The 19,200-nt window shown below is 39.1% G+C and overlaps 1 protein-coding gene across 7 annotated transcripts in view; it reads right to left on the reverse strand.

Moving 5' to 3' along the window:
- Positions 1 to 19,200, reverse strand: part of SCAI (suppressor of cancer cell invasion) — a 145,001-nt gene that overhangs the window by 80,554 nt on the left and 45,247 nt on the right. For 2 of the 7 annotated variants that reach the window (XM_073806595.1, XM_073806594.1), the window contains one exon: positions 18,319 to 18,469. The exons of the other annotated variants lie outside the window; for them this stretch is intronic. The gene's annotated coding sequence lies outside the window, so the exon portion shown is untranslated. The remainder of the gene's footprint in view (positions 1 to 18,318; positions 18,470 to 19,200) is intronic. 7 annotated transcript variants of the gene reach the window in all.

The raw sequence follows: 19,200 nt of genomic DNA on the forward strand, positions 1-19,200 counted from the left end.
CAGGAATTCACTGACCATCTTGTAAAGACCCACACAGAGTTTCTGTGCAGAGGACCCAGGCTCCAGCTGTAGCCACCACATATTTTTATATGAGAAAAGTAAAGTGAATGAAGCCAGTTAAAAAGAAAAAGAGAGACATAAACGTCTGGGGGGGGAGGGGGGCGGCGTGATGTGTACATAAGTATACTCCCCAGTTCTGTAAATCTGTCTAGTGAGAGGGCCTGGGAACAGTGACCACTCCCCCCAAGACCCCCACCAATGGTATGAACATACCTAGCATCCAAATCTTGGCTTCTAACACCATTCTCCAATAAAGGGAACCAGAGCTCCTTGGAGAATAGTAATTGTCTAATTACAGCCCTGGAGCAGAAAAAGTACAAGATGAATCTGGAATATCCTGTGCCAGAGAGCAACAAAGTGCTCAAAGAATGACAGACACATAAGAAAAGGATATAGGACTTAAGTGTCCATCAACAGATGAATGATAAAGAAAATGTGGTATATGTACACAATGGAATATTATTCAGTCATAAAAAGGGGAAGTCCTGCTATTTGCAACGACATGGATGGACCTTGACAGCATTATGCTAAGTTAAATAAGTCACACAGAGAAAGACATATACTGTATGATCTTACTTATATGTGGAATCTTACAGAAAAAAACAAACTCATAGAAACAGAGAATAGATTGGTGGTTTCTGGAAGTGGGGGTGGGGAGTGATAGAAAACTGTGAAGGTGGTCGAAGGGTACAAACTTCCACTTATAAGATAAATAAGTTCTGGGGATGTAATCTACAATATGGTGACTATAGCTAACAATATTGTATTATACATTTGAAAGTTGCCAACAAAGTAGATCTTAGTTCTTATCAGAAGAAAAAAATTTTTGTAACTGTGTGAGGTGATGGATGATAACCAAACTTATTGTGGTAATCATTTTGCAGTATATAATACATCAAATCATTATGTGTACACCTTAAACTAATAGAATGTTATATGTTAATGACATCTCAATAAAACTGGGATAAATAAATGAATAAAAAATAAAATCAAGCATTACAAAAGGACCTAGGATCTAGCTTGAGGGATCATCCACTAACCAAATTGGGGATAATTTCAGCATCAAAACAAATAATGATAGTAATGGATTATAACCTATTAAATAAGAAATGATAAAGCAATACTGACATAAGTGAATGAATAAATGTAAAGTTTGATAGTGAATGGGACAGTTTCAGAATACTTGCACACAAAATACACATTAATTCCAAAAGGAAAAAGTAACATCACAACAATGAAATCTGGCAGACATCACCTTGATTAAGTGACCAAAATGAACATCATTCATAATCAGATAAATCAAAGTCCTCTACCACCTGATAGGATGAGAAGTGATTTTCCTGCCAAAGAGACCTAATCATGAGGAAACAGACAAAACCAAATTGGGAGAGATATTCTACAAATAACCAAACTGTAATCTTCAGATATGTCAGGATATTCCCCCAAAGAAAAGGGAAGACTGAAGTGCGATGCCTGATTCAGAGCTGGATCTTTCTGCTGTAAAGGATGTTATTGGGACAAGTGGTGAAGCTTGAATGGAATCTGAGAACTAGATGGTAGTAATACATCAATGTTAATTAGAAAAAAATATGAAACCTGGAATTCCCTGGCAGTCCAGTGGTTAGGACTGCACTTCCACTTCAGGGGCCACAGGTTCAATCCCTGGTCAGGGAGCTAAGATCCTGCATGCCGCGCAGTGTGCCACCCCCCCAAAAAAAAAGAAAGAAAGAAAAAAACCTTACCAGTAACCAACGGAAAAAAAACCCTAATACAACAAAGTTAGCACATTAAAAATATACTAATTATTTAGCACACTAAATGTGTCAACAGATGAATGGATAAAAAAGATGTGGTATATATATATACAATAGAATATTACTCAGCCATAAAAAAGAATGAAATAATGCCATTTGCAGCAACCTAGAGATGAAAGTTGAGATTATCATACTAACTGCAGTCAAGACAGAGAAAGACAAATATCATATGATATCAATTATGTGTGGAATCTAGAAAATGATACAAATGAACTTATTAACAAAACAGAAATAGACCCACAGACATAGAAAACAAACTTACCATTACCAAAGGGGAAGGGGAGGGATCAATTAGGAGTCTGATATTAGCAGATATAAACTACTATATATAGAATAAACAACCAAGTCCTACTGTATAGTACACAGAACTATATTCGATATCTTATAATAAACCATAATGGAAAAAGAATATGAAAATGAATATATATAATACCTACTTTGTTGTACACCAGAAGTTAACACAACATTGTAAATCAACTATACTTCAATTAAAAAATAATATGCTGCAACTAAGACGCGGTGCAGCCAAATAAATAAATAAATATTTTTTAAAAACAAAAAAAAATAATAAAAAAGAAAAGTCTATAAAATTTTCAAAAGGCAAAATAAAGTAATGAACATACAAAAAAATACGCTAATTACTGCAGTTGAGTATGCACTGAAACCAGCATATTCACTAGGGGCAGTGTAAAATAGTGCAGACCCTTGAGACTCACTGTATGTATCGGGGGATACATTTATTCTTTCTATTAGACTCAGCAGTTACACTTCTGGAAACTTATCTTAAGGAACATGTTAACCATCATTACTGATAAATTACTCATAACACAGGGAACTGGTGTTCCCCTCCACCCTCCACTCTCATATAATTACCTATTTTTCAACCTCACTGAAATATGGGCAAGTCTCTGAACCAATTCTACTCTTACATAACATCACAATTTTACACGTTATTCTCTTCGCCTATTTTGGTCACCTGGCAAGTTTATATTCATAGTTTAAGATATTACTCAAATGACACCTTTTCAGACTTTCCTTGAAAACCTAATCTCTCCCTGGCACTTACATATGATCAAGTCGGTAGAGGCTTCTCCAGTGACACCATAAAAAGTTACACATGATACAACTGTTTGTTAAAAAAAGTCTGTCTCACTGTCTAGACCTACACTGTCCGAAACTATAATTACTGGCCACATGTGGCTACTGAGCACTTGAAACATGGCTACTCTAAGTTGGGATGTGTTGTAAATGTAAAATACACCAAATTTAGAAGATTTAGCATGAAAAAAGATGTAAAAATCTCAGTAATAATTTTTATATTGTTACATGTTGAAATAATGTTTTAGTTATTTAGTAAAATAAAATACATTATTAAAAATACATTATTAAAAAAAAAAAAGAAGATGTGGCACATATATACAATGGAATATTACTCAGCCATAAAAAGAAACGAAATTGAGCTATTTGTAATGAGGTGGATAGACCTAGAGTCTGTCATACAGAGTGAAGTAAGTCAGAAAGAGAGAGACAAATACCGTATGCTAACACATATATATGGAATTTAAGAAAAAAAAAAAATGTCATGAAAAACCTAGGGGTGAAACAGGAATAAAGACACAGACTTACTAGAGAATGGACTTGAGGCTATGGGGAGGGGGAAGGGTAAACGGTGACAAAGCGATAAAGAGGCATGGACATATATACACTACTAAACGTAAGGTAGATAGCTAGTGGGAAGCAGCCGCATAGCACAGGGAGATCAGCTCGGTGCTTTGTGACCGCCTGGAGGGGTGGGATACGGAGGGTGGGAGGGAGGGAGACGCAAGCGGAAAGAGATATGGGAACATATGTGTATATATAACTGATTCATTTTGTTGTGAAGCTGAAACTAACATACCATTGTAAAGCAATTATACTCCAATAAAGATGTTTAAAAAAAAAAAAAAAAAAAAAAAACTAGTTTCATCAGTTTCTTTTTACTTTTTAATCTGATCATATTTCTTTATCCACCAATTTTATTTTATTATTATTTTTTTATTGAAGTATAGTTGATTTACAATGTTGTGTTAGCTTCTGGTATACAGCAAAGTGATTCAGTTACACATAAATATACATACTCTTTTTCAGATTGTTTTCCATTATGGTTTATTACAAGATATTGAATATAGTTCCCTGTGTTATACAGTAGGACCTTATGGTTTATCTGTTCGTTTGTTTTAATGTCGTTTCATTGGTTTGTTTATTTATTTATTTTTGGCTGTGTTGAGTCCCCGTTTCTGTGCGAGGGCTTGCTCCAGTTGAGGCAAGCAGGGGCCACTCTTCATCGTGGTGTGTGGGCCTCTCACTATCGTGGCCTCTCTTATTGCGGAGCACAGGCTCCAGACACACAGGCTCAGTAGTTGTGGCTCACGGGCTTAGTTGCTCCGCGGCATGTGGGATCTTCCCAGACCAGGGCTCGAACCCGTGTCCCCTGCATCGGCAGGCAGATTCTCAACCACTGCACCACCAGGGAAGCCTAGTTTATCTGTTTTATATGTAGTAGTTTTTATCAGCTAATCCCAAACTCCTAATTTATCCTCCCAACTTTCCCCTTTGGTAACCATAAATTTGTTGGGTTTTTTTTTCCGCTATGTCTGTGAGTCTGTTTCTGTTTTGTAAATAAGTTCATTTGTATCATTTTTTAGATTCCACACATTAAGTGATATCATATGATATCTTTGTCTGATTTACTTCACTTAGTATGATAATCTCTAGGATCATTCATGTTGCTGCAAATGGCATTATTTCATTCTTTTTTATGGCTGAGTAATATTCCACGGTATATATATACCACATCTTTTATCCATTCATCTGTCGATGGACATTTCGGTTGCTTCCATGTCTTGGCTATTGTAAATAGTGCTGCGATGAACACTGGGGTGCATGCATCTTTTTGAATTTAGAGTCTGCTCCAGCTACATGCCCAGGAGTTGGACTGCTGGATCACATGCCAACTCTATTTTTAGTTTTTTAAGGAACTTCCATACTGTTCTCCATAGTGGCTGCACCATTAATGTGATTATATTTCTATCAAACAGATATAAAGCTGTCAATATTCATAGATGATACAAACCTCTCCATAGAAATTTCAAAAGAACCTACAGATAAATTATTAGAATTAACCAGTGAAATTAGCAAAGTTGCTGGATATAAGGTGAATTATAAAAAGGCAACTGGAAAGGGGACCTTCAAGATGGTAGAGGAGTAAGACGTGGAGATCACCTTCCTCCCAGCAAATACATCAAAAATACATCTACATGTGGAACAACTCCTACAGAACACCTACTGAACGTCGGCAGAAGACCTCAGACTTCCCAAAAGGCAAGAAACTCCCCATGTACCTGGGTAGGGCAAAAGAAAAAAGAAAGAACAGAGACAAAATAGGGACAGGACCTGCACCTCTGGGAGGGAGCTGTGAAGGAGGAAAAGTTTCCACACACTAGGAAGCCCCTTCACTAGTGGAGACGGGGGGTGGGGTGGGCGGCAGAGGGATGCTTGGGAGCCACGGAGGAGAGCGCAGCAATAGGGGTGCAGAGGGCAAAGCGGAGAGATTCCTGCACAGAGATCAGTGCCAACCAGCCTGAGAGGCTTGTCTGCTCACCCACTGGGACGGGTTGGGGCTGGGAGCTGAGGATCGGGCTTTGGAGGTCAGACGCCAGGGAGGGGACTGGGGTTGGCTGTGTGAACACTGACTGAAGGGGGCTACTGCACCATAGCTAGCTGGGAGGGAGCCCAGGAAAAAGTCTGGAACTTCCTAAAAGGCAAGAGACCATTGTTTCGGGGTGCGTGAGGAGAGGGGATACCTTGTCTGCCCAAAGAAAGCAGAGCATCGCCTAAATGAGCTTCAGAGATGGGTGCCGGCTGCGCTATCAGCTCAGACCGCAGAGATGGCCATGAAATGTTAACGCTGCTGCTGCAGCCACCAAGAATCCCACTATCCACACCTCCCTGGGAGTCTGTGCAGTCTGTCACTGCCAGAGTCCCGTGACCCAGGGACAAATTCCCCAGGAGAACACACGGCAGGCCTCAAGCTGTTGCAATGTCACGCTTGCCTCTGCCACCGCAGGCTTGCCCCGCGTTCCAATTATAACTACAGTACCCCTCCCTCCCCCTGGCCTGAATGAGCAAGAGCCCCCTAATCAGCTGCTGCTTTAACCACGTCCTATCTGGATGGGAACAGATGCCTGAGGGCGACCTACATGCAGAGGCAGGGCCAAATCCAAAGCTGAACCCCAGGAGCTGTGCGGAGAAAGAAGAGAAAGGGAAATCTCTCCCAGCAGCCTCAGGAGCAGCGGATCAAATCCCCACAATTAACTTGATGTACACTGCATCTGTGGAATACCTGAACAGACAACGAATCATCCCAAAATTGAGGCAGTGGACTTTGGCAGCAACTGTAGACTAGGGGTTTGCTGTCTGTGACTGATTTGTTTCTGATTTTTATGTTTACCTTAGTACAGTTTTTAGCACTTGTTATCATTGGTGGATTTGTTTATTAGTTTGGTTGCTCTCTTCTTCTTTTTTGTATTATTATTTTTGTGTTTTTTATTTTAATAATATTTTTTCTTTCTTTTTTCCCCCTTTTCTTCTGAGCCATGTGGCTGACAGGGTCTTGGTGCTCCGGCCTGGTGTCTGGCCTGAGCCTCTGAGGTGGGAGAGCTGAGTTCAGGACACTGGACTACCAGAGACCTCCCAGTCCCACGTAATATCAATCGGTGAGAGCTCTCCCAGAGATCTCCGTCTAAACGCTAAGACCCAGCTCCACCCAATGATCAGCAAGCTCCAGTGCTGGACGCCCCATGCCAAGCAACTAGCATGACAGGAACACAACCCCACCCCTGAGCAGAGAGGTTGCCTAAAATCGTACTAAGTTCACAGACACCCCAAAACACACCACTGGACACAGCCCTGCCCACCAGAAAGACAAGATCCAGCCCCACCCACCAGAACACAGGCACCAGTCCCCTCCACCAGGAAGCCTACACAAGCCACTGAACCAACCTCACCCACTGGGAGCAGACACCAAAAGCAACGGGAACTACGAACCTGCAGCCTGCGAAAAGGAGACCCCAAACACAGTTAAACAAAATGAGAAGACAGGGAAATATGCAGCAAATGAAGAGGCAAGGTAAAAACCCACTGGACCAAACGAATGAAGAGGAAACAGGCAGTCTACCTGAAAAAGAATTCAGAGTAATGATAGTAAAGATGATACAAAATCTTGGAAATAGAATGGAGAAAATACAAGAAATGTTTAACAAGACCTAGAAGAACTAAAGAGCAAACAACAATGATGAACAACACAATAAATGAAATTAAAAATTCTCTAGAAGGAATCAATAGCAGAATAACTGAGGCAGAAGAACAGATAAATGACCTGGAAGACAAAATAGTGGAAATAACTACTGCAGAGCAGAATAAAGAAAAAAGAATGAAAAGAATTGAGTACAGTCTCAGAGACCTCTGGGACAACATTAAACGCACCAACATTTGAATTATAGCGGTCCCAGAAGAAGAGAAAAAGAAAGGGTCTGAGAAAATATTTGAAGAGATTATAGTTGAAAACTTCCCTACTATGGGAAAGGAAATAGCCAATCAAGTCCAGGAAGTGCCGAGAGTCCCATACAGCATAAACCAAGGAGAAATACGCCAAGACACATATTAAGCAAACTATCAAAAATTAAATACAAAGAAAAAATATTAAAAGCATAAAGGGAAAAGCAACAAATAACATACAAGGGAATCCCCATAAGGTTAACAGCTGATCTTTCAGCAGAAACTCTGCAAGCCAGAAGGGAGTGGCAGGACATATTTAAAGAGATGAAAGGGAAAAACCTACAACCAACATTACACTACCCAGAAAGGATCTCATTTAGATTTGATGGAGAAATTAAAGCCTTTACAGGCAAGCAAAAGTGAAGAGAATTCAGCACCACCAAACCAGCTTTAAAACAAATGCTAAAGGAACTTCTCTAGGCAGGAAACACAGAGAAGGAAAAGACCTACAAAAACAAACCCAAAACAACTAAGAAAATGGTAATACGAACATACATATCAATAATTACCTTAAATGTAAATGGTTTAAAGCTCCAACCAAAATACACAGACTGGCTGAATAGATACAAAAACAAGCCCCATATATATGCTGTCTACAAGAGACCCACTTCAGACCTAGGGACACATACAGACTGAAAGTGAGGGGATGAAAAAAGATATTCCATGCAAATGGAAATCAAAAGAAAGCTGGAGTAGCAATTCTCGTATCAGACAAAATAGACTTTAAAATAAAGACTATTACAAGAGACAAAGAAGGACACTACATAATGATCAAGGGATCAATCCAAGAAGAAGATATAACAATTGTAAATATTTATGCACCCAACACAGGAGCACCTCAATACATAAGGCAAATACTAACAGCCATAAAAGGGGAAATCGACAGTAACACAATCATAGTAGGGGACTTTAACACCCCACTTTCACCAATGGACAGATCATGCAAAATGAAAATAAATAAGGAAACACAAGCTTTAAATGACATATCAAACAAGATGGACTTAATAGATACTTCTAAGACATTCCATCCAGAAACAACAGAAGACACTTTCTTCTCAAGTGCTCGTGGAACATTCTCCAGTATAGATCACTTCTTGGGCCACAAATCAAGCCTTGGTAAATTTAAGAAAATTGAAATTGTATCAAGTATCTTTTCTGATCACAACGTTATGAGACTAGATATCAACTACAGGAAAAAAACTGTAAAAAAAAAGGCTTCCCTGGTGGTGCAGTGGTTCAGAGTCCGCCTGCTGATGCAGGGGACATGGATTCGTGCCCTGGTCTGGGAATATCCCACATGCCGCGGAGCAGCTGGGCCCGTGAGCCATGACCGCTGAGCCTGCGCATCCCGAGCCTGTGCTCCGCAACGGGAGAGGCCACAACAGTGAGAGGCCCGGGTACCCAAAAAAAAAAAAAAAAAAAAAAAAAACTAAAAAATACAAACACATGGAGGCTAAACAATATGCTACTAAATAACCAAGAGATCACTGAAGAAATCAAAGAGGAAATCAGAAAATACCTAGAAACAAATGACAATGAAAACACGATGTCCCAAAACCTATGGGATGCAGCAATAGCAGTTCTAACAGGGAAGTTTATAGCAATACAATCCTACCTCAAGAAACAAGAAAAATCTCAAATAAATAACCTAACCTTAAACCTAAGCAATTAGAGAAAGAAGAACAAAAAAACCCCAAACTTAGCAGAAGGAAAGAAATCATGAAGATAAGATCAGAAATAAATGAAAAAGAAATGAAAGAAACAATAGCAAAGATCAATAAAACTAAAAGCTGGTTCTCTGAGAAGATAAACAAAATTGATAAACCATTAGCCAGACTCATCAAGAAAAAAAGGGAGAAGACTCAAATCAACAGAATTAAAAATGAAAAAGGAGAAGTAACAACTGACACTGCAGAAATACAAAGGATCATGAGAGATTACTACAAGCAACTACATGCCAATACAATGGACAACCTGGAAAAAATGGACAAATTCTTAGAAAAGCACAACCTTCCAAGACTGAACCAGGAAGAAATAGAAAATATAAACAGACGAATCACAAGCACTGAAATTGAAACTGTGATTAAAAATCTTCCAACAAACCAAAGCCCAGGACCAGATGGATTCACAGGCGAATTCTATCAAACATTTAGAGAAGAGCTAACACCTATCCTTCTCAAACTCTTCCAAAATATAGCAGAGGCAGGAACAATCCCAAACTCATTCAACGAGGCCCCCATCACCCTGATACCAAGACCAGACAAAGATGTCACAGAAAAGAAAACTACAGGCCAATATCACTGATGAACACAGATGCAAAAATCCTCAACAAAATACTAGCAAACAGAATCCAACAGCATATTAAAAGGATCATACACCATGATCAAGTGGGGTTTATCCCAGGAATGCAAGGATTCTTCAATATATGCAAATCAATCAATGTGATACACCATATTAACAAACTGAAGGAAAAAAACCATATGATAATCTCAATAGAAGCAGAAAAAGCTTTTGACAAAATTCAACACCCATTTATGATAAAAACTCTCCAGAAAGTGGGCATAGAGGGAACCTACCTCAACATAATAATGGCCATATATGACAAACTGAAAGCCAACATCATTCTCATTGGTGAAAAACTGAAAACATTTCCTCTAAGATCAGGAACAAGACAAGGTTGCCCACACTCACCACTGTTATTCAACAAAGTTTTGGAAGTTTTAGCCACAGCAATCTAAGAAGAAAAAGGTATAAAAGGAATCCAAATCGGAAAAGAAGAATTAAAACTGTCACTGTTTGCAGATGACATGATACTATACATAGAGAATCCTAAAGATGCTACCAGAAAACTACTAGGGCTAATCAGTGAATGTGGTAAAGTAGCAGGATACAAAATTAATGCACAGAGATCTCTTGCATTTCTATACACTAATGATGAAAAATCTGAAAGTGAAATTAAGGAAACACTCCCATTTACCATTGAAACAAAAAGAATAAAACACCTAGGAATAAACCTACCTAAAGAGACAAAAGACCTGTATGCAGAAAACTACAAGACACTGATGAAAGAAATTAAAGATGATACCAACAGATGGAGAGATATACCATGTTCCTGGATTTGAAGAATCAACATTGTGAAAATGACTATACTACCCAAAGCAATCTACAGATTCAATGCAATCCCTATCAAACTACCAATGGCATTTTTCACAAAAATGAACAAAAAATTTTTGTTTTGCTCATTAGAACAAACAAAAAAATCACACAATTTGTATGGAAACACAAAAGAACCCGAATAGCCAAAGCAATCTAGAGAAAGAAAAACAGAGCTGGAGGAATCAGGCTCCCTGACTTCAGACTACACTACAAAGCTATAGTAATCAAATGGTACTGGCACAAAAACAGAAATATAGATTAATGGAACAGGACAGAAAGCCCAGAGATAAACCCACACACAAATGGTCACCTTATCTTTGATAAGGGAGGCAAGCATATACAATGGAGAAAAGACAGCCTCTTCAATAAGTGGTTCTGGGAAAACTGGACAGCAAACTGGACAGCTACATGTAAAAGAATGAAATTAGAACACTCCCTAACACCGTATACAAAAATAAACTCAAAATGGATTAAAGACCTAAATCTAAGTTCAGACACTATAAAACTCTTAGAGGAAAACATAGGCAGAACACTCTTTGACATAAATCACAGCAAGATCCTTTTTGACCCACCTCCTAGAGAAATGGAAATAAAAACAAAAATAAACAAATGGGACCTAATGAAACTTCAAAGCTTTTGCACATCAAAGGAAACCATAAACAAGGTGAAAAGACAACTCTCAGAATGGGAGAAAATATTTGCATATGAAGCAGCTGACAAAGGATTAATCTCCAAAATATACAAGCAGCTCATGCAGCTCAATATCAAAAAAACAAACAATCCAATCCAAAAATGGGCAGAAGATGTAAATAGACATTTCTCCAAAGAAGATATACAGATTGCCAGCAAACACATGAAAGGATGCTCAACCTCACTAATATTGGAGAAATGCAAATCAAAACTGCAATGAAGTATCACCTCACACTGGTCAGAATGTCCCTCATCAAAAAATCTACAAACAATAAATGCTGGAGAAGGTATGGAGAAAAGGGAACCCTCTTGCACTGTTGGTGGGAATGTAAATTGATACAGCCACTACAGAGAACAGTATGGAGGTTCCTTAAAAAACTAAAAATAGAACTACCATATGACCCAACAATCCCAATACTGGGCATATACCCTGAGAAAACCATAATTCAGAAAGAGTCGTGTACCACAACGTTCATTGTGGCACTATTTACAATAGCCAGAACATGGAAGCAATCTAACTGTCCACCAACAGATGAATGGATAAAGAAAATGTGGCACATATATACAATGGAATATTACTCAGCCATAAAAAGAAACGAAATCGAGTTATTTGTAGTGAGGTGGATGGACCTAGAGTCTGTCATACAGAGTGAAGTAAGTCAGAAAGAGAAAAACAAATACTGTATGCTAACACATATATATGGAATCTAAAAGAAAAAAAAAAAGGTTCTGACGAACTTAGGGGCAGGACAGGAATAAAGACGCAGACATAGAGAATGCACTTGAGGACAAGGGGAGGGGGAATGGTAAGCTGGGACAAAGTGAGAGAGTAGCACTGACATATATACACTACCAAAGGCAAAATAGCTAGCTAGTGGGAAGCAGCCACATAGCACAGGGAGATCAGCTCGGTGCTTTGTGACCACCTAGAGGAGTGGGATAGGGAGTGTGGGAGGGAGACGCAAGAGGGAGGGGATATGGGGATATATGTATACATATAGCTGATTCACCGTGTTATACAGCAGAAACTAACACAACATTGTAAAGCAATTATACTCCAATAAAGATATTTCTAAAAATTTAAAAAAATAAAAAGGCAACTGTATTTCTATATCCTAAGATAAATAATTAGAAAGTGAAACTTTAAAGAAAATTAAAGCATTGACATTAGCACCAAATAACACCAAATAACTAGGAATAAATATAATGCAGATGTGTAAGACCTCATCACAGAAGACTGTAAAACTCTGAGAGTTAAATTAAAGAAAAATTAATAGAAAATTAAGAATATGCCATTTTTTTTACTGGAAGCTTGAAAATTATAAACACATCAATTCTCCCTAAATTGGTCTATAGATTTAATGCAGTACTAATCAAAATCTTAATAAACTTATTCAGATTTGTGGTAATGGACAAGTTGATTCTATAATTTATATGGAAATGCCAAGAGCCAACAGCAGCTAAATTAATCTTGAAGAACAACAAGATGGGAAGACTTACTCCACTGGATATCAAAAATTTTATAAAGTTCCAGGATTGAAGACTGTGGTACTGGTACAGGAAGAGAAAAGCAGACCAATATGACAGAACAGAGTTGAGAAATGACCCACAAGTAAACAGATACTCGATTTATAACAAAGGTAGCAGTGTAAAACAATGAGAAAAAATAGTTTATCAAAAAAATAAAAAACAGAAGTAAAGAAAGGAAGAGAAAAAGAGCTAGTGTGGGGTCAACTGGATATCTAAATTAAAAGAAAAAACATGAATCTTGAGACCTACTTATGTCATACACAAAAATAAATTCTAGGTATATTGTGGATATAAATGTAAAAGGTAAAATAAAGTAGTACTTATATGATAATATAAGAAGCTATCTTTATGACCATGGGGTAAAAACTGATCTCTTAAACAGATCACTAAAAGTACTCATCATGAAGGAAAAATTGGACAATTTAAAAAACGAAGTATGTATTGTGTTGCTCAAAAGACACCATTAAGAAAGTGAAAAGACAAGCCACAGAGTAAAAGAAGATGTTTGCAATATATATATTTGACAAAGGACTTGTAACCAAAATAATAAATGAAGAACCCCTATAAATCAGTAAGAAAAAACAATCAATCCAATAAAAAAGGAGACAGTAGGCAAAAGGCTTGAATAGACACTTCACAAAGGGGATGGCCAAATGAAAGGGTGCTGACTTTCATTAGTTGTCAGAGAAATGCAAATTAAAGCCAAACGACACATCTACCAGAATGTCTCGAATAGTTTTTAAAAACCTGATAATCCCACATGTTGGAAGAATGTGCAGGACCATGAGCTACTAGAAAACTATCTAGCAGTATCTACTAATGTGTACTCAGCAACTAGGAAAATATACCAAGAGATATGCACCGTGTGTGCACCAAAAGACATTTACAAGTATGTTCACAGAAGTAAAATTTGTAACTGCCAAAATCTGGAAGCAATCAAGTATCTATCAATAATGAATTAGATAAATAACTGGAATACTATATAGTATAATGAAAATGAACGCACTACAGCCACCTGCAACAACATGGATGGACCCAGCATAATGCTGAGTGAAAGGAAGCAGACCCAAAAGAACACATATCATATGACTCCAATACACAAGGCACAAAACAGATAAAATTAGACCTTGGTATTTGACAGACTGATCAAGATAGTGGTTACTTTTAGGGAGGAGGCATGAAATAAGAGGAATGCTAAAAATATTTTATTTTTTGACCTGGAGTTAACATTGTGAAAATTCATTAAGCCATACATTTATTATGTATAAAGAAAGAAGGAAGAGGAAGGACAAACACCAGACTCAGGTGGTTTTTAAAAGTAAGTTTTACAGGGGCTTCCCTGGTGGCTCAGTGGTTAAGAATCTGCCTGCCAATGCAGGGGACATGGGTTCAAGCCCTGGTCCAGGCAGATCCCACATGCCACGGGGCATCTAAGCCCATGCACCACAGCTACTGAGCCTGCGCTCTAGAACCTGCAAGCCACAACTACTGAAGCCAGCGTGCCACAACTACTGAGCCCACATGCTGCAACTACTGAAGCCCACACACCTAGAGCTCGTGCTCCACAACAAGAGAAGCCACCACAATGAGAAGCCCACGTACTGCAACGAAGAGTAGCCCCCGCTCGCTGCAACTAGAGAAAGCCCGTGCGCAGCAGTGAAGACCCAACACAGCTAAAAATAAAATAAAATTTAAAACGTAAGTTTTACCAAACGCTTGAAAAACGTAACACTGAGTATACTTCCCTTCCAAGATTCATTTTAATAAAGCTAATATAATTTTGACACCAAGGGCAAAAGAAGAGCAATACAAAAAAGCAGAACAACAAGACAAAGTCCATATGATATAAACAGTTGTTACTGCCTCAAATGTTTGTAATATTAATTTTGACACCAAGGGCAAAAGAAGGGCAATACAAAAAAGCAGAATAACAAGACAAAGTCCATATTATATAAACAGTTGTTACTGCCTCAAATGTTTGTAATGTTAATAGATTATGGATAATTGAAATTTTAATATAAAGCAGCAAACAAAATTTCACTGGTTTACTACAAAATAAATGGTAAATTAAGACTTATGAATGAAATATATAGGTGTCTATGTCAATTATTTGGGGAAAATACATAATATGTGGTAATTTATAAACATTAGTTCTGTAGACATTTATGGGAAGCATATGTGCAAACATACCACATGGGTAACAATAAAAGATGATACAGGGCTTCCCTGGTGGCGCAGTGGTTGAGAGTCCGCCTGCCAATGCAGGGGACACGGGTTCGTGCCCCGGTCTGGGAAGATCCCACATGCCGCGGAGCAGCTAGGCCCATGAGCCATGGCCGCTGAGCCTGCGCGGCCAGAGCCTGTGCGTCCGGAGCCTGTGCTCCGCAACGGGAGAGGCCACAACAGTGAGAGGCCCGTGTACAGCAAAAAAAAAAAAAAAAAAGATGATACAAAGAAAAGGACATATTTTGTTGTGGGTTATGTTGTTGTGGGTTAAATTGTGTTGTGGGTTAAATTGTGTCCCCCCGCAAAAAAAAAAAAAAAGATGTTGAACTCCTTACCCCTTGTACTGTCAATGTAAACTTATTTGGAAATAGGGTGTTTGCAGATATAATTAAGATTTAAGTTAACAAGAGGTCATATTGGAATAGAGTAAGCCCTTAATCCAATATGACTAGTATCCTTATAAGCTGAGGAAAAAAGACATAGAGACAGACACCCACAGAGAGGAGAATGCCATGTGAAGACACAGACACAGAGGGAAGAGCTAAATGAAGAAAGAGACAGAGATTGGAATTATGTAGCTACAAGCCAAGGAACCGCCAGAAGCTAGACAAGAGGCATGGAACAGATTCTCCCTCTGAGCTTCAAAAAAGGAACCAATTCTGCCAGTACCCTGACTTTGGACTTACGGCCTCCTGCAGTATGAGAGCACAAATTTCTCTTGTTGTAAACAACCCAGTTTGTGGTAATTTATTACAGCAGCCCTAGGACACCAATCCATATGTGATACAGTCCTAACACAGATTACAAAATAGGCACAGAAGCATAAGAGCACTGAATGCACACAACTGCTCAAAGACTTGTTCTGCTAAGTACAGAGCATCTGGCAAATTATTGACCTGCCTTGTTGACAATTTCTTTTTAAAGGAAGTCTTGACAAAAGCAACAAGAGAAACTGCTACTCTGGACTGAATTCTAAGTAAATGGTGAGCAATACAAAAGCATGAAAGAAATCTATGCAGAGTCACAACAGCAGCAGAAAGGACCTCAGAATAAGACAGAAGAAGCATTCCTGTTCCAAACACTTTCTAGTTTTGTGACTGTAAACAAACAAAAAACTTTAGCTAACACTGAGTTGCACATTTTTAATCCACAAAAACAAGCAATTTACACTTGTTCTGCTACCTTAGATAACTGCTGTGAAGACAGGTGTGAAAGAAGACTGAAAACACTATATAATGTATAATACCACCATCATTATTATTCTGCAGTTTAGTGATGTTTCAAAAAGATAGGGAACGACCCTGTGATTAGACCGAAAAGGGAAACAGGTCGAGAAAAGAATGGAAGTACATAGGAAATGAAACCAAAGTATAATAAAAAGATTTATTCTGACAAAGTAGAGAAGATATTTATAGAAATCACATGGTAGGAAAGAGACATTTTCTTATGCATTCAGATTTTTTAAGACAGGTAAAAGAGATGGAATGGCTATATAATTAAGCATCAGCATTAGAGAGTCTCACACATATGTTTTCTCAGCTATAAAAATGGAATATTAATAATAGCTTCCTCATAAAGCTGTTGGACAATAAAATGAACTAATGGATATAAAATTGCCCTGTAAATTATAGTGTACTTTAAAATTATTAGTTGTAAAATTGTTATAAATGCACTCAAAACAGAGCATAAATTGAAAAGTAGCAAGTACAAAACAATGTTGAATGTGTGTGTGCATATGTGGGGGTTGATTATGACGGTTTTGCTATATTCAATGAAAAAGGAACAAGAAGCTACTGCTTCAGATGGCATTCCTATAATAGGAACCAAATAGAGTGCAAAGCATCTTCACGTATCAAAGAGAGCAGAAAAATATCCTAAATTATATACAAATTATTTTCTGAAAACAATTTTTCTGACTTACTCCAACATGCAATTGCAGTTAAGTTTCAAGCTATAACAATTCTTTGAGAAATGCATAAGTACCAAACTGCTCATGGTTCAATACAGAAAGAGACTGAATGAACTGAGGGCAAAGAGAGGTTAAGAAAAAAAAGCCAAAAGAGCGAAGGCATGGAGCAGAGGTGATACACAGACATATAGCCAGAAGGCCATTTGTAAGATATTGTCCATGAGACTATACATATATCATTTTGCCTACCGAATGTGGAGAAACAGAAGTGTTTACCTAATATATCCGCATATGCAAATTCCAGTACTTATTCAACTGAGACATAGCACACAGCCTAAAAGAAAGGAAAGGAAGCCTGTCACTCAGTCAGCCATCTAAACGGAACAACTATCAGGACTTCCCTGGTGGTGCAGTGGTTAGAAGTCCACCTGCCAATGCAGGACACGGGTTCAATCCCTGGTCTGGAAGGATCCCACATGCCGTGGAGCAACTAAGCCCATGTACCATGACTGCTGAGCCTGCACTCTAGAGACGACAAGCCACGACTGCTGAGACCTCGTGCCACAGCTACTGAGGCCCGCGTGCCTGGAGCTCATGCTCCGCAACGGGAGAAGCCACTGCAATGAGAAGCCTGCGCACCGCAATGAACAGCAGCCCCCGCTCGCCGCAACTAGCCCACGCACAGCAATGAAGACCCAACGCAGCCAAAAATAAATAAATTTTAAAAAATAAAATGAAAAGAACAACTATCAACAAGATACATGCAAAGGCTATTTATGAAGCTAATGGGGCAGGAAACACAAAACTATGTAAAATGAAAGAAAGTAACAAATATTTATACCCTGGAGAATGATGTGAGGAAACATGACTTGAAGCAGCCTGGGGCTAATAAATCATAAAAACTGTTTTGGGTGGAAAACCTACAGAGGCAGCAGTCAAATACTATGTAGATCAATTTAAAGGGCCATTTACGCACAACACAAAAACTCGAGAGGGAACAAGACGTTCAGGCAAGAGTCTCAATCAGCTACCACGACACTACTCCTATTCAGTAGGTAAAGAAGCGCAGGCCACACAGACTTTTCCTTCTTTTTTTTTTTTATAATTAATTTTTATTGGAGTATAGTTGCTTTACAATGCAGACTTTTCCTTCTTAATCACATACAAAGACAGCAGAAGCAGCAGCCAAAGGTCACGTAGACAATACGCTAAACAGGTACTATGGGGACTTCCCTGGTGGTCGAGTGGGTAAGACTGTGCTCCCAATGCAGGGGGCCCAGGTTTAATCCCTGGTCAGGAAACTAGATCCCGCATGCCGCAATTAAGAAACCCGCATACCGCAACTAAGAGTCCACAGGCCGCAACAAAGAAGGCTGCATGCCACAACTAAGAGTCCGCATGCTGCAATGAAGAAGTCTGCATGCCACAACTAAAGATCCCTCATGCTGCAACGAAGATCCCGCATGCCGCAACGAAGACCTGGTGTAGCCTAAATAAATAAATAAATAATAAATTAGCAAAAAAGAAAAACAGGTACCATGCAAATCATTTGAGGCCACCCAAAACCAACTCTCAGCATACTCTGAGAGAAGGCTGTTAGTCATCCAAATGTTAGTTAGGTCATACCTGATTTGTATTAAGAAGAATTAAAGGGGCTTCCCTGGTGGCACAGTGGCTAAGAATCTGCCTGCCAATGTGGGGGACACAGGTTCAAGCCCTGTTCTGGGAAGATCCCACATGCTGTGTGTGAAGCAACTAAGCCTGTGCACCACAACTGCTGAGCCTGCGCTGTAGAGTCTGCACACCACAACTACTGAAGCCCAAGTGCCACAACTACTGAAGCCCATGTGCCGCAACTACTGAGCCTGTGTGCTGCAACTACTGAAGCCCGTGTGCCTAGAGCCCATGCTCTGAAACAAGAGAAGCCACCACAATGAGAAGCCCACGTACCACAACGAAGAGTAGCCCCTGCTCACCACAGCTAAAGAAAGCCCGTGTGCAGCAATCAAGACCCAATGCAGCCAAAAATTAATTAATTAAAAAAAAGAACTAGTGACTTCGCTGGTGGCGCAGTGGTTAAGAGTCCTCCTGCCAATGCAGGGGACACAGGTTCGAGCTCTAGTCTGGGAAGATGCCACATGCTGTGGAGCAACTAAGCCCATGCGCCACAACTACTGAGCCCGTGTGCCACAACTACTGAAGCCCGTGCTCCTAGAGCCT

The sequence above is a fragment of the Tursiops truncatus genome, chromosome 6 (assembly GCF_011762595.2).
Source record: "Tursiops truncatus isolate mTurTru1 chromosome 6, mTurTru1.mat.Y, whole genome shotgun sequence".
Taxonomy (NCBI): Eukaryota; Metazoa; Chordata; class Mammalia; order Artiodactyla; family Delphinidae; genus Tursiops; species Tursiops truncatus.